This window comes from Dioscorea cayenensis, chromosome 5 (genome assembly GCF_009730915.1).
Source record: "Dioscorea cayenensis subsp. rotundata cultivar TDr96_F1 chromosome 5, TDr96_F1_v2_PseudoChromosome.rev07_lg8_w22 25.fasta, whole genome shotgun sequence".
Lineage (NCBI taxonomy): Eukaryota > Viridiplantae > Streptophyta > Magnoliopsida > Dioscoreales > Dioscoreaceae > Dioscorea > Dioscorea cayenensis.
In genome coordinates this window covers 9,903,474-9,914,335 of record NC_052475.1, presented here as the reverse complement: position 1 = coordinate 9,914,335, position 10,862 = coordinate 9,903,474, and positions in this window count along the sequence as shown.

The following is a 10,862-nucleotide window of genomic DNA, read 5'->3' as shown; positions in this document are numbered from 1 at the left end:
GAAATAAACTACTAGAGTACGCAATCTATCCAAAGGATACACAGGCATGCTCACGCTTGTGTATTTCTCAGGTTTGATATTTTCTAAGAACACTGGAAGTTACACAGACACATAGCGATCTACACAGCTGTCTAATGGCTCGTGTTTTTCTCTGTCTAGAAATTTTTAAGGAGGAATTATAAAATACATAGTTCTTGATAGAGATTAACACCTATGTACACTCTCATGTTCCCCACTTGTTTCTTAATATTGTTATTATTCAATGCAGTTGATTCCTTATTCTATTGATTTTTCTATATGAACAGTGAGATAGAAGAATGCTGATCATAATACATGAGAGTTGACAGAAGGATCCTCTAGTGGTGCAACTCCAATGAAGCAACAATCTCTGGCATAGCATAGATAGTCTCCACTCATAGCTTTAGAGTCGATAGTTCCAACCCATCTCAAAGCAGTTGATAAGTGTCTAAATGTAGATATTTTCATGTATATATCGTATTCACTTAGCATGTATTTTGTGAGGTTTGATGCCCGTTTTGCTCTTAATCATCTATTATTTGCTTTGTAGGGCATAAGGACGCCATAGAGAACAAGAAGATATCATTTGGCCGAAAAGAGAAGAAAACAGAAATTTCATACTACCCCCATACTACCCAGTATGGGGGTCGTATGTACTGTAGCAGCAGATTGATTTGAAGTGTCTGCCCAGATTTCCATACTACCCAGTATGGGGGCCGTATGCACCCTATATGGATCGCGAATCTAGGGTTTTTGGGTGCTATACGACCCCCATATGACCCGCATATGACCCGTATGCCTCGGGGGGTATAAATACCAACTTTTAGGGCAAAAAAGAGGACTTTTTGGCTGGCCCTTTTTTTGGTCAACTTTGGGAGAGCACTTGGGAGTTTTTGGGCGACCTTGGGGAGGAGAAGAAGGGCAAGGAAGCTAGAAGATCATCCAAGCCCAAGGTCCAAGATTCTCAAGGCAAGAAGGCAACATCATTCAAGGGGAGATCTACCACGATTTGAAGGAAGGAGACCCGCAGCTAGAGGAAGCGTCATTTGGCACTCCTTGGGCGGGGAAAGCGTCATCCGGTACATTCTTCACCTCCTCCTTCACCATTTAATCTAAGGAGTGTTATTTATGCTTTTGTTTCATGTTTTGCTTGTTTGTATTGCTTGTTGTGGGATGATGACACACTAGACCCCCAAGGCCACCGGGTGTTGGTGAACCTTGGGGGGTTTTATCATGTATGTTGGATGATAACTCGTTAATTCCATGCTTTTGGTAATTTTGAGATTTAATCCATTGTTTTCATGCTAAGTCCTACAGTAAGGAGAAATCCATAGCTCTTTTATCAGTGATGGATGTAGATGTGACTTGCTCGCATGTATTAGATCATGAATGGATTAGAAGGGGATACTTGTATCATCACGCCGAGAAATCGGGTGTTTGGTTGCCCTCCATGTAGGTTTAATCCGAAGAAGAGTAGGTTTAATCCTAAGTGAGATTTCCTCGTACTCAATGCAATCGTAGGAATGTAGATTTGGAAGAAATTCCTATCTATGTTCGTATAGGATTAGGGTTCAATCACCGAGAAATTGGGGTTGTTCTAATCTTGGAATCTCATGGTCCATTTTACCCTTGCATATTTAGATCATCATCCATGTTGCATGATAACCCCTCAAAGGGGATCCTCATCCATAGGCCTTTGCATCTCATTGATTTTCTTGCTTGCTTATTGCTTGTTCTCTCTAATTTGTTCATAACCTTGTTTTAGCTTTAATTACATTTAGTAGAGTAAAATCCATCATTTGAGATCTTAGGCTAGATAATAGCTCGAGAAGGAGTAATAGGAGATCCTTATCGCCGTGGAATACGATCCTCACGTCTTCACGCGAGGTATTACTTGGCGATCCCATACACTTGCGGGGAAGCAATCAAGTTTTTGGCGCCGTTGCCGGGGACTTTAAGGAATTCTAGGAAACTTTTAGATTATTACTCTAGCCATTTATCTTTTCTTTTGTATATATTTGTCTTTCTATGTTTCTTTTACACCTTTTGTCCATATTTATTTATTTTTCTTCTTAATTGTTTTCTTTGTTAGCTTATTGATTTTAGGTTTACATGTTGACACAGGGCCATCGATTCTCAACAATAGGTTTACCCTCACCAAGGATTACTACAGGAACCCACTTTTCAAAAACCGTGGCATTACCAACCTCCAGTCGACAAGCAACTTAATCGTTGGGGATTCAATACACAAGATGTTTTTGCAAGTTTCATGTGGTATGCGGATGCCAAACTTGAAGCTATGAATGCCAAAAATTTTAATGCTCAACAATCTCTTCAAAGTGTGGAAAACAAGATGGGTGAGTATTCCAAAGAATCAGTCAAATTGCCACCATCTATAGAAGCCCTAATTGAAAATGGCACAAGAGATGAAGAGCAAAATCAATGAGATTGTGGTGGATGCTCATATTGAGGTGTTGAAGGTGGAAGAAGCTATTGATGTAGCATCAATACCATTTGAGCAAATGTTAGAGGTTTCACCTCAATGTGAAATTGAAGAAGAAAAGGGGGAGGATGGCATCATGGTCATGAAAACATGTAAGGAAGTAGAAGAAACTCAATCGACCACATGTGAAGATGCTACTTGCCTTAACATAGATTTTTCCATCCATCCATCAATTTTAGTCAAGTGCAAAAACAAAATTCCAGGAATTGTATTTGAAGATGTGGGGAGGAAACCAATGTCATCCTTGAACCCACCAATGCCGGGCTTGGACAATTCCCAACCAAAACGTTTTTCCTTGGCGGCCCAAGCAAATGTCATGGGCACTTGAAGTTCATCACACCATGGTTAAGAAAAAAATTGTGGATAGGTTGTCAAAGCCACCAATTGGTCCACCTATGCAAAGCTTCACGAGTTCTTAACCAAACTTGTTCCCTTGGAAGCCCAAGCAACTCTTTTTGATGATCCAAGGCAACTTTCCAAGAGTCAAGGAAGAAAATGTGGGTAGGAGGTTGAGGCCGTCCAATGAGCCACCCATGCCGAGCTTAAACAACTCTCGTCCAAAGCTTTTTCCTTGGAGGCCCAAGCAACTTTGTGGTGGGGTACTCAAAGGAATTCTTGTCGGGACCAAAGAAGAAGTGGGGAGGAGGTTCAAACCATCTAAGGATCCGCCCAAGTTTAAATTGCACAATTCCCGGCCCAAGCTTTTTTCTCGGAAGCCAAAAGGTAACTCATGCTTGGCCTTCAATTTAACACCATCTCGTAAGGTATGTTTCGTATTTCTTGGTAGTTCTTATGCAACTTCTAGCCAGGATGAACACACCATTTTCAAGCCTCCTTAGGTAAGAAAAAGGTACGTCAGGCTCGTGACGTTAAACAAGCGCTTCTTGGGAGGCAACCCAAGTGTTCGGTGGTCTTTGCTTGCATTTTTCGTATTTTAGTTCCTAGTTCATTTCAAATTTTCGTATTTCTTAGTCTTGTTTTACTTTTGAATAAGTCCATGCTCACACACTTGGCGTAGCGCTCTCATTGTTTAAATTGTGGTATGTTTGTGCAACTTCTTGAGAAACTCATATTTAGGTGTTAATTCATGCACTAGATCATCGTTTTATTCAATTCACTAATTTTTGGAGGAGTCTTTGAGCTTGCTTTATCATTTTTTTCATCATTTGTGGCAGGTTTTCGAAGTTTTTATTGGTTTTAATGGGTATATAACCTTACTGGGCCGTATGGTGGCCGTCTGAGACAACACAGAGGCTCTGTGCCGTCACAGACGACCCCCCATACGGGCCCCTATACGGGGCCGTCTGTTACGGGATGCCCTCTCGGCCGAGAGGGCCATTTGGCCCATACGTCCCCCATGCTGGGCCGTATGGGGACCGTATGGGGTCGGGCCCCTGATGAAATCCGCAAGTGCACGAGTCATCAAGTAATACCCTGTGCGTGACACAGGGGTCGTATTCCCTAGGTCCCAAGAGCTGCTATTACTCCCCCCTAGATGACACTGTCTAGTCTACCAAATATAGGACTAAAACAAGATAAGGAAAATAACAAAGAGAAAACTATAAACACAAGGACTAAGGCTCACCACATAAACATACTAAGGAAGCAAGTAACAATGGAAGTGCGAGGTCCCCGGGCGAGGATCCCCTCGGGACTACTAAAGCTAGATGGATGCTAGAATTACAAAGGCAACGGTGGTTGGACCAAGAGACATCCAAAAATAGATCACCCCGATGGTCACGGCAGTAATCCCTAATCCAATAAGAGTATTGGCTCGGAATCTCTTCCGACCAAATCCTCCTACGATCGCATTACAATTAGGGGGATCTCAAATTAGGGCCGAAACTCAACCTAGGTACAGCCCTAATAGTTGGATGGGTATGAAATACCCAATGGTCATGGTGTATTCATACATATATCCCTTCCAAGCTTGGTGAGTCTAACACTAGGGCAATGGTCATGCAACCTAGTATTATCTAAGTATGGATATACAGAGTTCTCATGCATACCCAAGTATTCAAAAGCACCAAACAAGGATCACAAACCCCACAAATACCATAATTGTAAATCAAAGCATCTATACGAGGAAGTTCATCCCAAGGTTCACCGGATGCCCGGTGACCTTGGGAGTCTATTTCGTCATCAACAAAGGTGCAAGTGTAGAAGATAAGAGATACAAAGAAAAGCTCATAACAAACTCCCCTAAGATGAAGACTAGAAGGTGGTGATGAGAACTCGTCGGATCCACGCCGGCGATCTCCTAGATCGTTTTCCTTGAGTGTAACCTTCTTCTCCCTTCGATTTGCCCCTCAGATCTGCCTTCTCCCGTAGCCTTGAAGCTCTAGAGGATGATGGTGGATAGTGGTGGCCAAAAGTCCCTTAATTGATGCCCTAACAAGCCTTATATATGCCGACCCCCGGGAATTTCAGTTTTCTGCTGAGAAGCCCGCGATGAGCTACAGTAACTGAAACAGTGAAACTGCTACACTAACATTGCTACAGTGTTTTGCTACAGTGACCCCAGGCCAGAAACACCGCTTTGTTGCTGAATTCATCCCTAATCGCGTCGCCGAGGCCCCAAGGCTTCAAATGGGCCTGAAATGTAAAAATAACACAATTTAAACCAAAAAGGGCATCGATTCAACAAATAAATATAAAGAATCATACAAAACAAATACATGCTTAATACGTACTTTTAGACGTTTATCATACATCCCCACACCTAAGCGTTTGCTTGTCCCCAAGCAAACAAACATGAAGAACAAAGGGAAAGAAGATAAACGGCTAAAAGTGCGACCTCAAGCTCAAAGTAAAGGACTACACAAGCACGACTAGACAGAAATCAAGGAGTGAGTTGTTCAATGAATAGTGAAGTATTAATAGTTCTATCTCATCTAAAGTGCTCCTGTGAGTGTGTGATAACCCCCACCTTGACCTCTACACCCTAGATTACCCCAGGATGCCTATTCGCCCCACACATAATGATAATGGCATTAAGATGCTAAAGACACCCTCAATACTCAATTAAGAGTCCTCTGGTTCCTAGACAAAACTCTAACTTTCAAATGACTATGCAGCAAGCTTCAAGGGAACAAAAGAGATACTTTATTTCTTTCACACATATATACAAGCATACACACTTTTTCTTTTTCTTGGGTCCGCCTAACATAGACTGCACAGAAAATAATCTTTCAGATGAATGCACATGCTAGTTAGGCACAAGAGCCACCCAACTACTCGATTACAGTCCACATAGACGCATTCATGCTTCAATAGCAGAGGAATACTGACATAGACTCATTTTTTTTTTTACATTTACCCTAGATCACATCTTCAGAGTACTCTACATGACACAAAACTAAGATTAGCTCAACAAGACTTAGAAGTTCTTAAGAGTCCATTGAAGAATAGAACTTAGTGTTCTAAGGCCAAGTACTCAAAGTAGTGTGTTACGCATACAAGAGAGTTAGAGAGTAGTCACATTGGCTATTCCCAGGGCATCGACAAAAAATTCAGTGCACATGACAATACTAGGGGTAAACCAGGATTCAATAAGGCATAGAAACAAGTAACTCACATCAATCATTAATCCAATCTAAAAGAATCTTACAAGAATGAACAAAGCCATCATAGGTAACACTAGCATGTAGCAAATGATCCTAAAACAGGAAATACACCCATCCCCACACTTAGTGTTGTACATTGCCCTCAATGTACACTAATCATGAAAAACATGCAAGATGAAGCAATGCAAATAATAAAGGAGGGTGAAAACGAACTCCCCGGTTCAACTTGTGCTCGTCATGAGGTAGGACGTGAGAAAATGTGTGGTGAGCAATACATGTCCCATCCAACCTCCATTAAAATCAGGAAAGCCCAACAAATTCCCTTAATGCCCTGCGAGGCAAAAAGGGGACATCATCATTCCACAAAGATATAAAAAGATAAGCACAAGGGGGAAACTAGAGAGTAGTCAACAAACACACAAAGATGAAAATAAACTAAAGTTCGACAACACAAGTCGGTAGGGTAGAACCATGCCAACTCATCAAAACACAAAAATACAAAACAAAGCAAACTAAAGTAAATGATAGGTGTCCATGCTCCATCCTTGTCCTTAGAATTAAGTCTCTCAACACAAAATGACATCTTGTTCCATTTGGTCACCCCTCGTGGTGCAAATATCAAACCATGGTTGCTTGTCAATATCTTCATCCCCAAAATTCCTACAAACCATGAAAAATCCATTCAAGGATAGAGGAATCCAATATGATTCAAAAAGTAGTGTAAGAGATGAAGAAACAATGAAAACTATGATGGATAGTGTCCATACGGCCGTATGGAGGCCGTATGGGTACTGTTCATTTTGACAGAACCTCCCCAAAAACATGAAAATCAAAAAACATTTTACATAAATTCAAGGGAGACTTCATCCATAACATTCAAACCATCAAAACTAAGCAAAATGCTAAAGAAATTCCACATAAAAGCTCCAAGAATGCCCAAGAAATGAAAAAGATAAAACTAGGGCATTAAAAAAGTATACCGATGAAATCTTGAGAAAACAAGCTTTAAACTAGAGGAAAACCACTAGATCGACGTATCAAATGGATGAGGAGAGGATTTAGGAAGAAAAATGAAGATATTTGGTCAAGAATTGAGTGAGAATGAAGAGAGAAAATCGGTGGAGAAAGAGAGAAAAGAAGAGAATGGAAGAAGGAGAGAGAGAGAGGGATTAAATGAGGGGGACTGATAAACGTCTAAAAAGTACGTATTCTGCATGTATTTGTTTTGTATGATTCTTTATATTTATTTGTTGAATCAATGCCGTTTTGGTTTAAATTGTGTTATTTTTACATTTCAGGCCCATTTGAAGCCTTGGGGCCTCGGCGACGTGATTAGGGATGAATTCAGCAACAAAGCGGCGTTTCCGGTCCGGGATCACTGTAGCACAACAATGTAGTAGTTACTGTAGCTCATCGTGGCTTCTCAGTAGAAAACTGAAATTCCCAGGGGTCGGCATACGGCCGGTATACTGACCTGTTTACCGATCGAGATCTGGGCATATATAAGGCTTGTTAGGGCATCAATTAAGGGACTTTTGGCCACCACTCTCCACCATCATCCTCTAGAGCTTCAAGGCTATGGGAGAAGGCAGATCTGAGGGGAAAATCGAAGGAAGAAGAAGGTTATACTCAAGGAAAACGATCTAGGAGCTCGCCGGCGCGGATCCGACGAGTTCTCATCACCACCTTCTAGTCTTCATCTTAGGGGAGTTTGTTATGAGCTTTTCTTTATATCTCTTATCTTCTACACTTGCTCCTTTGTTGATGACGAACTAGACTCCCAAGGTCACCGGGCATCCGGTGAACCTTGGGATGAACTTGCTCGTATAGATGCTTTGATTTACATTTATGGTATTTGTGGGGTTTGTGATCCTTGTTTGGTGCTTTTGAATGCTTGGGTATGCATGAGAACTCTGTATATCCATACTTGGACAATACTAGATTGCATGACCATTGCCCTAGTGTTAGACTCACCAAGCTTGGAAGGGATATATGTATGAATACACCATGACCATTGGGTATTTCATACCCCTCCAACTATTAGGGCTGTACCTAGGTAGAGTTTCGGCCCTAATTTGAGATCCCACTAATTGTAATGTGATCGTAGGAGGATTTGGTCAGAAGAGATTCCGAGCCAATACTCTTATTGGATTAGGGATTACCGCCGTGACCATCGGGGTGATCTATTTTTGGATGTCTCTTGGTCTAACCACCGTTGCCTTTGTAATTCTAGCATCCATCTAGCTTTAGTAGTCCCTAGGGGATCCTCACCCGGGGACCTCGCACTTCCATTGTTACTTTCTTCCTTAGTATGTTTATGTGGTGAGCCTTAGTCCTTGTGTTTATAGTTTTCTCTTTGTTATTTTCCTTATCTTGTTTTAGTCCTATATTTGGTAGACTAGACAGTGTCATCTAGGGGGGAGTAATAGCAGCTCTTGGGACCTAGGGAATACGACCCCTGTGTCACACACAGGGTATTACTTGACGACCCGTGCACTTGCGGATTTCATCAAGTTTTTGGCGCCGTTGCCGGGGACCTCCAAGAATGCTAGGAAAACCTTTAGCTCACTGCTCTAGTTATTTATCTTTGTCGTTGTAAATATTTGTCTTTGTATGTGTCATTTACCATTTTGTGCATATTTACTTATTTTGTTTCTTTCGTGTTTTCCGTGATAGCTTATTTTTGTTAGTTTTATCTATTTACACAGGGCCATGTACTTTGAAAGAAAATTGCTTGGCGCTAAAATGTATGCACCTGAGAGAGAAATGGAAGAATTAGATGCCAATAGAGCATACCAAAGTGATCCAGCCCTGGATTTTCAAGGAAAATTATTGGGTGCTAAGATGTATGCACTTGAGAAAGAAATGGAAGAATTAGATGCCAAGAGAGCATGCCAAAATGATACGGCCCTGGATTTTCAAGAAAAGCTCTTGGCCTCGAAAATCTTTGCACTTGAGCAACAAATACGGATGAGCACTGCGAATACCTATGCACTTGAAGAAAGGTTGAAAAAATTTTTGGCCATGAGAGCAACCCCAACCTATACACAACAATTGGGTCCATATCAACCCCAAGTTTCTCAATATCAGCGCCAACAACAACCAAAAAGAATTTTCACCACTGAAGATATTCTAGCAAGGTTTATGATCGGCACAGAGCTACGTTTTACGCATAATGAAAAGAAAACTTGATGAGCTTGTTACAGTACTAAAGAGTGTTCAAACGTCGATCCAAGCACTTGAGAACCAAGTCAGGCAACTTGTTAAGGTGAATTCTGAGCCTTCTTCAAGTAGCCCATCGAGCAACATCGAAAATAGCCCAAGTGAAACCCTGAAGGCTGTTGATTTTAGTGGTGAGAAACAAGTAGTGTTGGTGGCTTAAGAAAGCCCTAGTGTCATGGAAGATGGGGTAAAGCAAGACAGTGTGGATAGCTTCATGGACGTGGAAACATGTGAGGAAGTGGAAGAAGCTCAATCGAATACAATTGAAGAAGCCACTTGCCTCAATATTGATCTTTCCATCAATCTACCCATTTTGGTCAAGTGCAAAAACAAAATTTTGGGAATTGTATTTGAAGATGTGGGAAGGAAGCTAAGATCATCATTGAACCCACCAATGCCGGGCTTGGACAATTCCCAACCAAAGATTTTTCCTTGGCGGCCCAAGCAAATGTTATAGGCACTTGATGTTCATCACACTATGGTTGAGAAAAATATTGTGGATAGGATGATAAAGCCAACAATTTATCCACCTATGCAAAGCTTGACAAGTTCTCAACCAAACTTGTTCCCTTGGAGACCCAAACAACACTTTTGGGTAGTTCAAGGTATTTTAAAATGGGTTGAGGAACCAAAAGGTGACTCATGCTTGACCTCCAAATTTGCATCATCCCAGAGGGTAAGTTTCATATTTCTTGGTAGTTCTTATGCAACCTCAAGCCGGGATGAACACACTATTTGCAAGCCTCCCTAGGTAAGAAAGAGGTACGTCGAGCTAATGACATTAAACAAGCGCTTCTTGGGAGGCAACCAAAGTTCCTTACATTTCTTGTAGTCTTTTTCTCATTTGTGTTGTTTTGCTTAACTTGTGTTTTTAGTGTGGTTTGGCTTTAGTTGTGTTTTCATCATTTTTCTTAGTTTATTAGCCTTTGTATTATTTTGTTTTCCATGTGATCTTTGATTAATTCTTGTTCTTGATGCATTCTTGTTGATATTTTTAAGTGTTTATTCGATGTTTCCGGCTTTGATTTTCAAGGTTTGATCCATAAGCGAAGTGTGCAAAATGTGCAAAGTGTGGAGAAAAGTTGTTGTGTGTCAGAAAAATCCGGAGGACCATCCTTGCGGCCGCAAGGATGCCCCTCAAGACAACCCGAGTGAGGGCATTATATGTGGGGTTTTGAGACTGCTACTATTCATTCTTCTTCCCCATTCTTCTAACCATTTCTCCCTCATTTCTCCACCATTTTTCATCATTTTTTTTGCTCTAGTTTGCTCTTCTCCTCCTCTTTTCCATTTTAGTAACAAAAATTTAGAGTTTGAGCAAGTTTTTGGCCGGATCCAACCATTTAATCCACCCATCTTACTCTAGGGCAAGGGTTTGACTTCTAACTCAACCCTTGAGTTCTTCTTGTTCCTGTGGATGAAATCTCTAGGATTTTTGTTGGTTTATGAATGCTTAATGATTATCAAGGTGTTTTTCTTGATTTGTAAAATTTTTAGCTACTTTTACAAGCAAAGTTCTTGCAAAATTTTTCCGAAATCACTGTAGCACTGGG